Raw genomic sequence first — 10,730 nt, 5'->3', positions numbered from 1 at the left:
GTCTTGAACTCTGGGGCTCAAATGGTCCCCTGCCCCGGCCCTTTCCTCCCCCGCGAGACTCAGCTTCCCAAAGTGGTAGAATTACAGGCATGAGTCACCACATCCCGCCTGCTTTATTATTTATGTCAGAAGATGCTGCAGCATTGGATCTCTATGGCAGCAATTTGTCAAGAAGTGGCTGTCCGTGACATAGAAACAGGGACACTGCCTGTTGCATCCCTGACTCAGCACGTTTTATATGTGTTACTCGCCTGTCCCCTGCAGAAAAGTACTTGAGTTTGTAGTCTCCATCCCATCCCACTGTGGGCAAGAAGTACTCTTCCATGCACTTTTCCCCTTCACCCCTTCCTGTTCCCTACCCTGCCATTTTCCTTCCCCTCCCCCACAACTCCTCTATGACCTGGCTTCCTTCCTGAGCCTCCCTGTCTCTGCCACCACACCTCCACTCCCCACTATGACATCACTCCCTAATTCGAAACTTCTTTCCCTATCTGAAGGGAGGTAAAGACGGACTGCGCAGGCCCAGCTAGGCAAGGCAGACCCTCACATGCTTGGATCAGAGGTCAGGGTCCCTGGCAGACGTTCCTCCCAGAGTCACTGCAGGAAGCAAGCCAGTGTGGAGGTACTCTAAACGCTAGACAGGAGTGGGTAGGAGTTGGTAACATCGTCTCTTCTGGGCTGGCCCTGCTCCTGCTTAGCTCTGGGCATGAGACTGACACTAGTGCAATCATACTTATGTCAGCTCACCTAGTCCTGGGTCCCAGGTCCCAAGTTCCCGGCTCTGAGCCTGGCAGGACACAGACACTGATGCTGTGGGGTGGATGTGGCCACAGGAGCCCACCCACCTGGAAGTTCAGATGTGGTGAGGCAGGTGGTTTTGGAGGGGTACTTGGGATGCTGGAGCAGTGTCCCCCATCCCAGGCCAGATTCCCTCCCTCCCTTTCTTCCCTGGATATCCCCATAGGCATTCTCCAGGAGGACAGAGACTGTTTGCACTGTCCCTGCTAAGTCCTCAGCATCCCACATGGGGCAGGTATAGAGAGCAGTGAGAAAGGTGTCCTCATTGCCTAGGTGATTGGCAGCTTCTCTTCCCTGGGATCTGGGTCCTTTCCCAAAGGAGTGGAGGAAGGAGGGGAGGCTGGCTTAGGGCAGACCTGCCCACCCTCTACCCTAGCAGCTGCAGGGCTGAAGACCCCAGGGCTACTCAGGCATGGGCGTAGGTGAATCCCTAGCCAGGGACAGAGACCAAGGGTTTGGGAACAGGATGGTGATGGGGAAGGGGATGGCTGGCAGATCCAAGAGTCATATGTAAAGTGACCCCATGGTCTACCTGTGAAACAGGGAGGTCTCGGCACTGCAAGGTACCAGACCCAGGGCTTGTGTCATGGGGAAAAAGTATGCATGCTCTGGAAGGAATGTCCAGGTGGTTGCTGGCGTCACAGCGTCTGATTTCTGGAACAGCACAAAGGTTGTTTTGGAGGAAACTTAAGAGTGAAGAGATGTTTCTACATAAAGGGTAACACATTAGGGCCGGGCGTGGTGGCTCATGCATGTAATCCCAGCACTTTGGGAGGCTGAGGCGGGCAGATCACCTGAGGTCAGGAGTTTGAGACCAGCCTGGCTAACAGGGTGAAACCCTGTCTCTACCAAAAATATACAAATTTAGCCAGGCATTGTATCACGCACCTGTAAACCCAGTTACTGGGGAGGCTGAGACAGGAGAATCGCTTGAACCCGGGAGGCAGAGGTTTCAGTGAGCCCAGATCGTGCCACTGCACTCCAGTCTGGGTGAAAGAGTGACTCTGTCTCAAAAAAAAAAAAAAAAAAATAGTTTAGCATGACATTTTGGAGGCATTCCCAGACTCATAGTTAGTCAGCAGATTAGCATTTAAAAGAAAGCCAGTCTTGTCCCCACAGGTTCCCTGACCTCAGCTACCCATGAAGGGTGGGACGGGGAGTCCTTAGCAAGAAGTCCAGGAACTAAACGGCCTCCTCGGACCTGGTAGGACACTCCTCTCTCCACCCTACCTCCTGACTGATTTGTTATCAGGGGTGTGAGGACCTCTGAGATAGGTCTCTGCTGCCTGGGAATGGGTCTCTCTGCTGCCTGGGAATGGGTCTCTCTGATTCCTGGGAAAGGGTCTCTCTGATTCCTGGAAATGGGCCTCCCTCTCCCAGGCTGGCCAACCTCCCCCATTTAGAACCCAGCTGAGCTCCGGGAGTGAATGAAGTAAAGGGAGCCCCTAGGAGTTCAAGAAGCAGAGATCTCCAAGTCCATGCACCAAAGCTCATGCCCTCAATTCTCAAAAAAGGCTTCCCTTGGTTAAAAAATTTTGTATCATGAGGCCGAGCGCAGTGGCTCAGACCTATAATCCCGGCGCTTTGGGAGGCTGAGGCAGGCAGCTCACAAGGTCAAGAGTTTGAAACCAGCCTGGTCAACATGGTGAAATCCCATCTCTAAAAAAATAAAATAAAAAGATTTTGTATCATGGAAGGGTAAATGAATGGATTAGTGAATCTGGTTTCTAAGCCAATGGCTTACTAAAAATATTATAGTAAATTAGAAATGAAAAAAAAAAAAGAAGATGGTGGCTCACACATATAATGCTAGCACTTTGAGAGGCTGAGGTGTGAGGATGGTTTGAGCCCAGGAGTGCAAGACTAGCCTGGACAACATAGCAAGACCCCATCTCTGCAAAAAATAAAGAAAATAAAAACCAGCCAGGTGTGGTGACATTTACCTGTAGTCCTAGTTACTCAGAAGGCTAAGGCAGGAGGATCGCTTGAGCCCAGGAGTTTGAGACTGCAGTGAGCTAGGATTGTGCCACTGCACCCCAGCCTGGGCAACAGAGTGAGACTCTGCCTCTAAAAAAAATTTAAAAAAGAATTTCTTTTAAAGAGAATTCTTCAAAGAAGATCTGCTCTTCCTTTCCTACACCCCTTCCCTTTCCTCCCTTTCCTGAGCAATGTGGTCTTATAGTTTCTAGGGGCAGGCAGAGCCAGAGAGGCATCTGCTGGTTGTGGGGAATGAAACGCAGATCAGAGCTCCATCAGGAGAGTGGGGTGGGGTGGGGGGGGAGTGGGAGGTGGGTGTCCACATGAGAGGGTGGTCTGTCTCGGCGTGGCAGAACCTGATAGGATTAGGAGGGCGTCAGCCACGGGAAGGAGATGATGAGAGAGATAAGAAACTGCTTCCACCGGCTATTAGTCAAATAAGATAACAACAGTCAGGTTTTTCAGTGTTAGAGAAAACCGAGAGGCGGATCGGGAAAGGCAGAAAACATGGGTGGCCCTCGTGGTGTCGAATTGGAGCTGGAGGTATAGGAGTGGACTCTGGATTTTCAGAAAGTGTTTAGATAGACATAGAAATTAGTATGGGTGTGTCAATATGTGTGTGCACACAGATGTGTGAGTGTCCATGGATTCCCTATCTCTAGAAGGCCTTGGAGCAGTGCCTTCCCAATAACAAAAAGGTTTTTATGGTTTTTTGGTCTTTTTGAGACAGGGTCTCCCTCTCTCACCCAGGCTGGGGTGCAGTGGTGCAACCACAGCTGACTCGACCTCCTGGGCTCAGATGATCCTCCTGTGTCAGCCTTCCAAGTAGCTGGGACTACAGGCACATGCCACCACACCCAGCTAATTAAAAAAATTTTTTTTGTAGAGACAGAGGTCTTGCTACATTGCCCAGGGTGGTCTTGAACTCCTGAGCTCAAGCAATCCTCCCACTTCAGTTTCCCAAAGTGCCGGGACTACAAGGGTAACGAAAAGTTTTAAGGTAATCAAAATTAAGAAACGGCTGAGGTGCTGCTCTGGAATGATGGGGACTAGAGAGTCATGACAACTCAATGCAGTGTGTGGTGTGGTAGCATTTTCTGCTACCAGCCTGGGCAACAAGAGTGAAACTCCGTCTCAAAAAAAAAAAAAAAAAAAAAATAGAGGCGAGGTCTTGCTATGTTTCCCAGGCTGGTCTCGAACTCCTAGGCTCAAGGGATCCTCCCTAGATGGGTAGAGAAGAAAGCCCCAGAGAAGGTGAAGAGGCAGGGGTGCAGAAGATATTAGAGAGAGCCCAGGGAAGATCACAGAGAACTGCGTCCACAGGCTTCAAGGCACCCTCAGCGTGGCTGCTCCACACCAGCAGATGCCCTCGCTTCCCAGCAGTGAACACACGGCACTGGATCCTCGCAAATGAGTAGACAGAAGAATGTTTGCAGCTTGGAGATTCTTGGGCTTTGTCAGCTCCCTGGGAAGGTTATGCTCTTGGGTTTCAGGTTTTTTGGTTTTTGGATTTTTTTAGTAAGAATTTTTAAATTGCTTCAACATTTTCCCCTCAAAATTAGAAAGAACAAAAACAACAAAAATTCCAAAGCTTAGAATTGAATCATTTGGCCCTTTCTCTTTTTACCTCCTTGCAGTTTCTTCCCTTTTTTAAACAAATTAAATTTTATAAATAGAGGTGAGGTCAGGCTGGGCGCAGTGGCTCACGCCTGTAATCCTAGCACTTTGGGAGGCCAAGGCGGGTGGCTGACCTGAGGTCGGGAGTTCGAGACCAGCCTGACCAACATGGTGAAACCCTGTCTCTACTAAAAATACAAAATTAGCCTGGCGTAGTGGTGCATGCCTGTGGTCCCAGCTACTCGGGAGGCCGAGGCAGGAGCACCACTTGAACCCGGGAAGTGGAGGTTGCAGTGAGCTGAGATCACACCGTTGCACTCCAGCCTGGGCAATAACAGTGAAACTCTGTCTCAAAAAAAAAAAAAAAAAAGAGAGGTGAGGTCTTGCTATGTTGCCCAGGCTAGTCTTAAACTCCTAGGCTCAAGGGATCCTCCCACCTTGGCCTCTCAAAGTGCTGGTTTACTGGCATAAGCCACCGTACCTTGGCCCAGTTCCCTTAATCACCAGCATCCTTTTGGAAGTGCCTCATCCTGATGACCTTATTTAACCTTTATCACCTGCTCACAGGCCCCTTACAACCACACCCAGCTAATTTTTTGGAATTTTTAGTAGAGACGGGGTTTCGCCATGTTAGCCAGGCTCATCTTGAACTCAAGACCTCAGGTGATCCGCCCACCTTGGCCTCCCAAAGAGCTGGGATTACAAGCGTGAGCCACAGCACCTGGCCAGGCCCTGTCTTCAAATACATTCACATTGGGGGTTAAACGTCAGTGTATAAATTTGTGGGGGATACAAACATTCAGTCCATATCACCCCCATCCCCAACCTTAGGCAACCACTAATCTACACCTTATCTCTGCACATGACCTATTCTGTACATGTCATATAAATGGAATCATACAATGTGCAATCTTTTCTGTCTGGCTTCTTTCACATAGCATAATGTTATCAAGGTTCATTTGTGTTATGGCGTTTTATTTCTTTTTATTAAGAATAATACAGCCGGGCACGGTGGCTCAAGCCTGCAATCCCAGCACTTTGGGAGGCCGAGGCGGGTGGATCACAAGGTCAAGAGATCGAGACCATCCTGGTCAACATGGTGAAACACCGTCTCTACTAAAAATACAAAAAAATTAGCTGGGCATGGTGGCGCGTGCCTGTAATCCCAGCTACTCAGGAGGCTGAGGCAGGAGCATTGCCTGAACCCAGGAGGCGGAGGTTGTGGTGAGCCGAGATGGTGCCATTGCACTCCAGCCTGGGTAACAAGAGCGAAACTCCGTCTCAAAAAAAAAATAATAATAATACAGTTTCACTTTATGGATTGCTATGGCTTAAACGTGTGCCCTAAAGTTCATTCATTGGATGCTTAACCCCTAATGCAACCGTTGAGAGGTGAGAACTTTAAGAAGTGATTAGGTTGCTGGGTGCAGTGGCTCACGCCTGTAATCCCAGCACTTAGGGAGGATGAGGTGGGTGGATCACGAGGTCAGAAGTTTGAGACCAGCCTGGCCAAGATGGTGAAACTCCATCTCTATTAAAAATGCAAAAATTCGCTGGGCATGGTGTTATGTGCCTGTAATCCTAGCTATTCAGGAGGCTGAGGCAGAATTGCTTGAACCCAGGATGCAGAGGTTGCAGTGAGCCGAGATCCTGCCGCTGCACTCCAGCCTGGGTGACAGAGCAAGACTCCATCTCAAAAAAAAAAAAAAAAAAAAAAAAAAAATATATATATATATATATATATATATGATTAGGTCATGTGGGCTCTTCCCTCATGAAAGATTAATGGCATTATTGCATAAGTAGGTTAGTTATCAAGGGAGTGGACAGTTGATAAATGGATGGGTTCTGCCCCCACCCCATCCCATCACTTGCTCCGTGTTGCCCTTCCTCTTTCTGCCATGAGATGAGGCAGAAAGAAGGCCCTCACCAGATGCAGGGCCCCTTGACCTTGGACTTCCCAGCCCCCAGAACTGAAAGAAAGAAATCTCTATTCTGTATAAATTACCCAGATTTAGGCATTCTATGATGCAGCACAAAACAAAGACATGGATATGCCACTTTTATTTCTTCAGTCGTCAGTTGATAGACATTCGGGTTGTGTCCACTTAGGGGCTACTATGAATAATGCTGCTATGAATATTCATGCATAAGTTTTTTATGGAATATGCTGTTATTTCTCTTGGTTGCATATCTAGAAGTAACATTGCTGGATCATATAACTATGTTTCAACATCTGAGGAACTGCCAGACTATTTTGCAAAGTTAGTGTATGATTTTACATTCCAACCAGCCATGTGTGAGGGTTCCAATCTCTCCACATCCTCACAAAAACTCATTAATTACCTGTCTTTCTTCAGCTTTTACTTTTTTTTTCTTTTGAGTCGGAGTCTCACTCTGTCACTCAGGTTGGAGTGCAGTGGTGTCATCTCGGCTCACTGCATACTCTACCTCCTGGGTTCAAGCGATTCTCCTGCCTCAGCCTCCAGAGTAGCTGGGATTACAGGCCCCTGCCACCATGCCCAGAAAATTTTTGGATTTTTAGTAGAGACAGGGTTTCACCAAGTTGATCAGGCTTGTCTCGAACTCCTGACCTCAGGTGATTCTGCCTGGCCTCGCCCTCCCGAAGTGCTGTGACTACAGGTGTAAGCCACAACCTGTAAATATTGTTTTAAAAATATTATTATTATTGTTGTTATTATTATTTGAGATGGAGTCTCCATCTGTTGCCCAGGCTGGAGTGCAGTGGCATGAGCTCAGCTCACTGCAGCCTCTGCCTGCCAGGTTCAAGCAATTCTCCTGCCTCAGCACCTGAGTAGCTGGGACTACAGGTGCCTGCCACCATGTCCAGCTAATTTTTTGTGTGTTTAGTAGACTAGGTTTCACCATGTTGGCCAGGCTGGTCTTGAATTCCTGACCTCAGGTGATCCACCCACCTTGGCCTCCTGAAGTGCTGGGTTTACATGGGTGAGCCTCTGTGCTCAGCCTAATTACCTGCCTTTTTTATTATCACCCTCCTAATAGGTATGATTTGATTTGCATTTCTCTCGTAGTTTTGATTTGCATTTCTCTGGGAACAAATGATGTTGAGGATCTTTTCATGTAATTATGGGCCATTTGTATAACTTCTTTGAATTGTCTATTCACGTCATTTGCCCATTTTCTGTTTTTTCTTCTTCTTGAGACAGTCTCCTCTGTCACCTAGAAGTGCAGTGGTGTAATCTCGGCTCACTGCAGCCTCCATGTCCTGGGTTCAAGCGATTCTCATGCCTCAGCCTTCCAAGTAGCTGGGACTAGAGGCACATGCCACCACACGTGACTTATTTATTTATTTATTTATTTATTTTCTTTCTTTCTCTTTTTTTGTTGGGACTGAGTCTTGCTCTGTTGCCCACGCTGGAGTGTGGTGACATGATCTTGGCTTACTGCAACCTCTGCCTCTTGGGTTCAAGTGATTCTCATGTCTCAGCCTCCCGAGTAGCTGGGATTACAGGCGCATGCCACCACGCATGGCTAATTTTTGTATTTTTAGTAGAGACAGTGTTTCATCATGTTGGCCTCAAACTTCTGACCTCAGGTGATTCGCCTGTCCCAGTCTCCCAAAGTGCTGCGATTACAGGCATGAGCCACTGCGCCCAGTCTTATTCCATTTTTAAATTGGATTATTATTATTTTTTTTTATTGAGTTGCAGTAGTTCTTTATGTGTTCTAGGTACAAATTCCCTACCAGATATACGATTAGCAAAGATTTTCACCTGCTCTGTGGATTATCTTTTCCTTTTCTTAATAATGTCCAGCCAGGCGCGGTAGCTCACGCCTATAATCCCAGCACTTTGGGAGGCCGAGGCGGGTGGATCACGAGGTCAAGAGATCGAGACCATCCTGGTCAACAAGGTGAAACCCTGCCTCTACTAAAAATACAAAAATTAGCTGGGCATGGTGGTGCGCGCCTGTAATCCCAGCTACTCAGGAGGCTGAGGCAGGAGAATTGCTTGAACCCAGGAGGCGGAGGTTGTGGTGAGCCAAGATCACGCCATTGCACTCCAGCCTGGGTAACAAGAGCGAAACTCCGACTCAAAAAAAAAAAAAAAAAAAGTCCTATGAGTGTTTGGAAAGAAAAACAAAACAAAACAAAAAAATAAAGAATAATGTCCTATGAAGCACAAGAGGTTTTAATTTAGATAGTGCTCAGTTTCTGTATTTTTGTTGTTGTTTGTGCTTTTGGTGTCATATCTAAGAAAGCATTGCTTAATTCAGAGTTATAAAGATTCTAAGAGTTCTAACATTTAGGTCTATGATGATCCAATTTGAGTTTCCTTTTTTTTTTTGAGATGGAGTCTCTCTCTGGCACCAGGCTGGTGTACAGTGACATGATCTTGGCTCACTGCAACCTCTGCCTCTTGGGTTCAAGTGATTCTCCTGCCTCGGCCTCTCGGAATTACAGGCGTGTGCCACCACGCCCGGCTAATTTTTGTATTTTTAATAGAGACTGGGTTTTGCCATGTTGGCCAGGCTGGTCTTGAACTTTTGGCCTCAAATGAACTGCCCCCCCTTGGCCTCCCAAAGTGCTGGGATTGTAGGAATGAGCCACCGCGCCTGACCTATTGTATAATTTTTATTGAGAGTGTTATAGTTTGAACGTCCCCTCCGAAACTCATGTTGAAATTTAATTGCCATTGTAACAATATTAAGAGAAGGGGCCTTTAAGAGGTGATTAGGTCATGAAAGTTCTGTCCTCATGAATGGATTAATGCCATTATCATGGGAATGAGTTAGTGATCACAGGGGTGGGCTCCTGATACAAGGGTGAATTCAGCACCATTTCTTCCTCTGTCTCATGTCTCTCATGATTGCATGCCTTGTGTGGTTCGGCTCTGTTTGTCTCGAATTGTAATTCCCACATGTTGGGGGAGTGGCCAGGTGGGAAGTGACTGAATCATGGGGGTGGACTTTCCCCTTGCTATTCTTGTGATAGAGTTCTCAGGAGATCTGGTTGTTAGATAAGTATGTGGCTCTTCCTCTTTGCTCTCTTTCTCTTCTGCCTCCATGTAAGACATGCCTTGCTCCCCCTTCACCTTCTGCCAGGATTTGTAAGTTTCCTGAGGCCTCCCAAGTCATGTGAGTCAATTATGCCTCTTTTTCTATTTTTTTGGTTTTTGTTTTTGTTTTTTTTGAGACCGAGTTTCACTCTGTCTCCTTCCTTTATAAATTACCCAATCTGTGGCATGATTATAGCAGCAGAAAATAGACTACACCAGAATATAGGATATATTGAGTATAAAAACACAACTGATTTCCGTGTATTAATTTTGTTTGCTGCAACTTTGCAGAATTTATTACCTCTAACAAGGTTTTTTTCATGGATTCTTTAGGATTTTCTATAAAATCATCTCATCTGTAAATGGAGATATTTTACTTCTTCCTTTCTGATTTGCCTGCTTTTTATTTCTTTTCCTTGCCTCATGGCAAGAGCTTCTAGGCAAGAACTGGTGAGAACTTCCAGTACAAGGTTGAGTAGATGTGGCAAAAGTGGGCATCCCTTTCTTGTTCCTGATCTTAGAGGAAAAGCTTTTATTCTCTCACCATTGAGTATGATGTTGGCAGTGAGTTTTTCATGGATGCCCTTTATCACGTTAATTGAGTTTCCTTCTATTCCTAGTTTGTTGAGTATTTTTAGGATGAAGGGTGCTGAATTTTGTCAAATGCTTTTTTTACACCGATTGAAATCATAACATAATGTTTTCCCTTTATTTTATTGATGTAGTATATTAATTGATTTTCGTAGGTTAAACTAACCATGCATTCCTAGGATAAATCCCACCTGGTTATCCTTTATATATATTTCTGAATGTGTATATATATATATATATATATTCAGAAAACTATACATATATAATTTTCTTATGATGTCTTTGTCTGATTTTCACAGTAGGGTAATACTGGCCTCAGAATAAGTTGGGATATTTTCACTGTCATGACTTTTATAACCTAATCTGAGAAATCATAAGTAATTCCGGCGAGGTACGACAGTAGCTCACACCTGTAGTCCCAGCACTTTCGGAGGCTGAAGTGGGTGGATCACCTAAGGTCAGGAGTTCAAGACCAGCCTGGCTAACATGATGAAACCCCATCTCTACTAAAAGTACAAAATTAGCCAGGCTTGGTAGCCGTGTGTGTAATCCCAGCTACTCAGGAGACTGAGGCATGAGAATCGCTTAAACCCAGCAGGCGGAGGTTGCAGTGAGCCGAATGATAGAGCAAGACTCTGTCTCAAAAAAGAAATTAGAAGTAACTCCTTCTATAGTATTCTACAGGTCACATAGACCAACCCTCGTGCA

This window comes from Aotus nancymaae, unplaced genomic scaffold, assembly GCF_030222135.1.
Source record: "Aotus nancymaae isolate 86718 unplaced genomic scaffold, 86718_ANA_hifiasm-v0.15.2.pri h1tg000049l, whole genome shotgun sequence".
NCBI classification, from domain to species: Eukaryota; Metazoa; Chordata; class Mammalia; order Primates; family Aotidae; genus Aotus; species Aotus nancymaae.
This window is presented reverse-complemented; position numbering follows the sequence as displayed.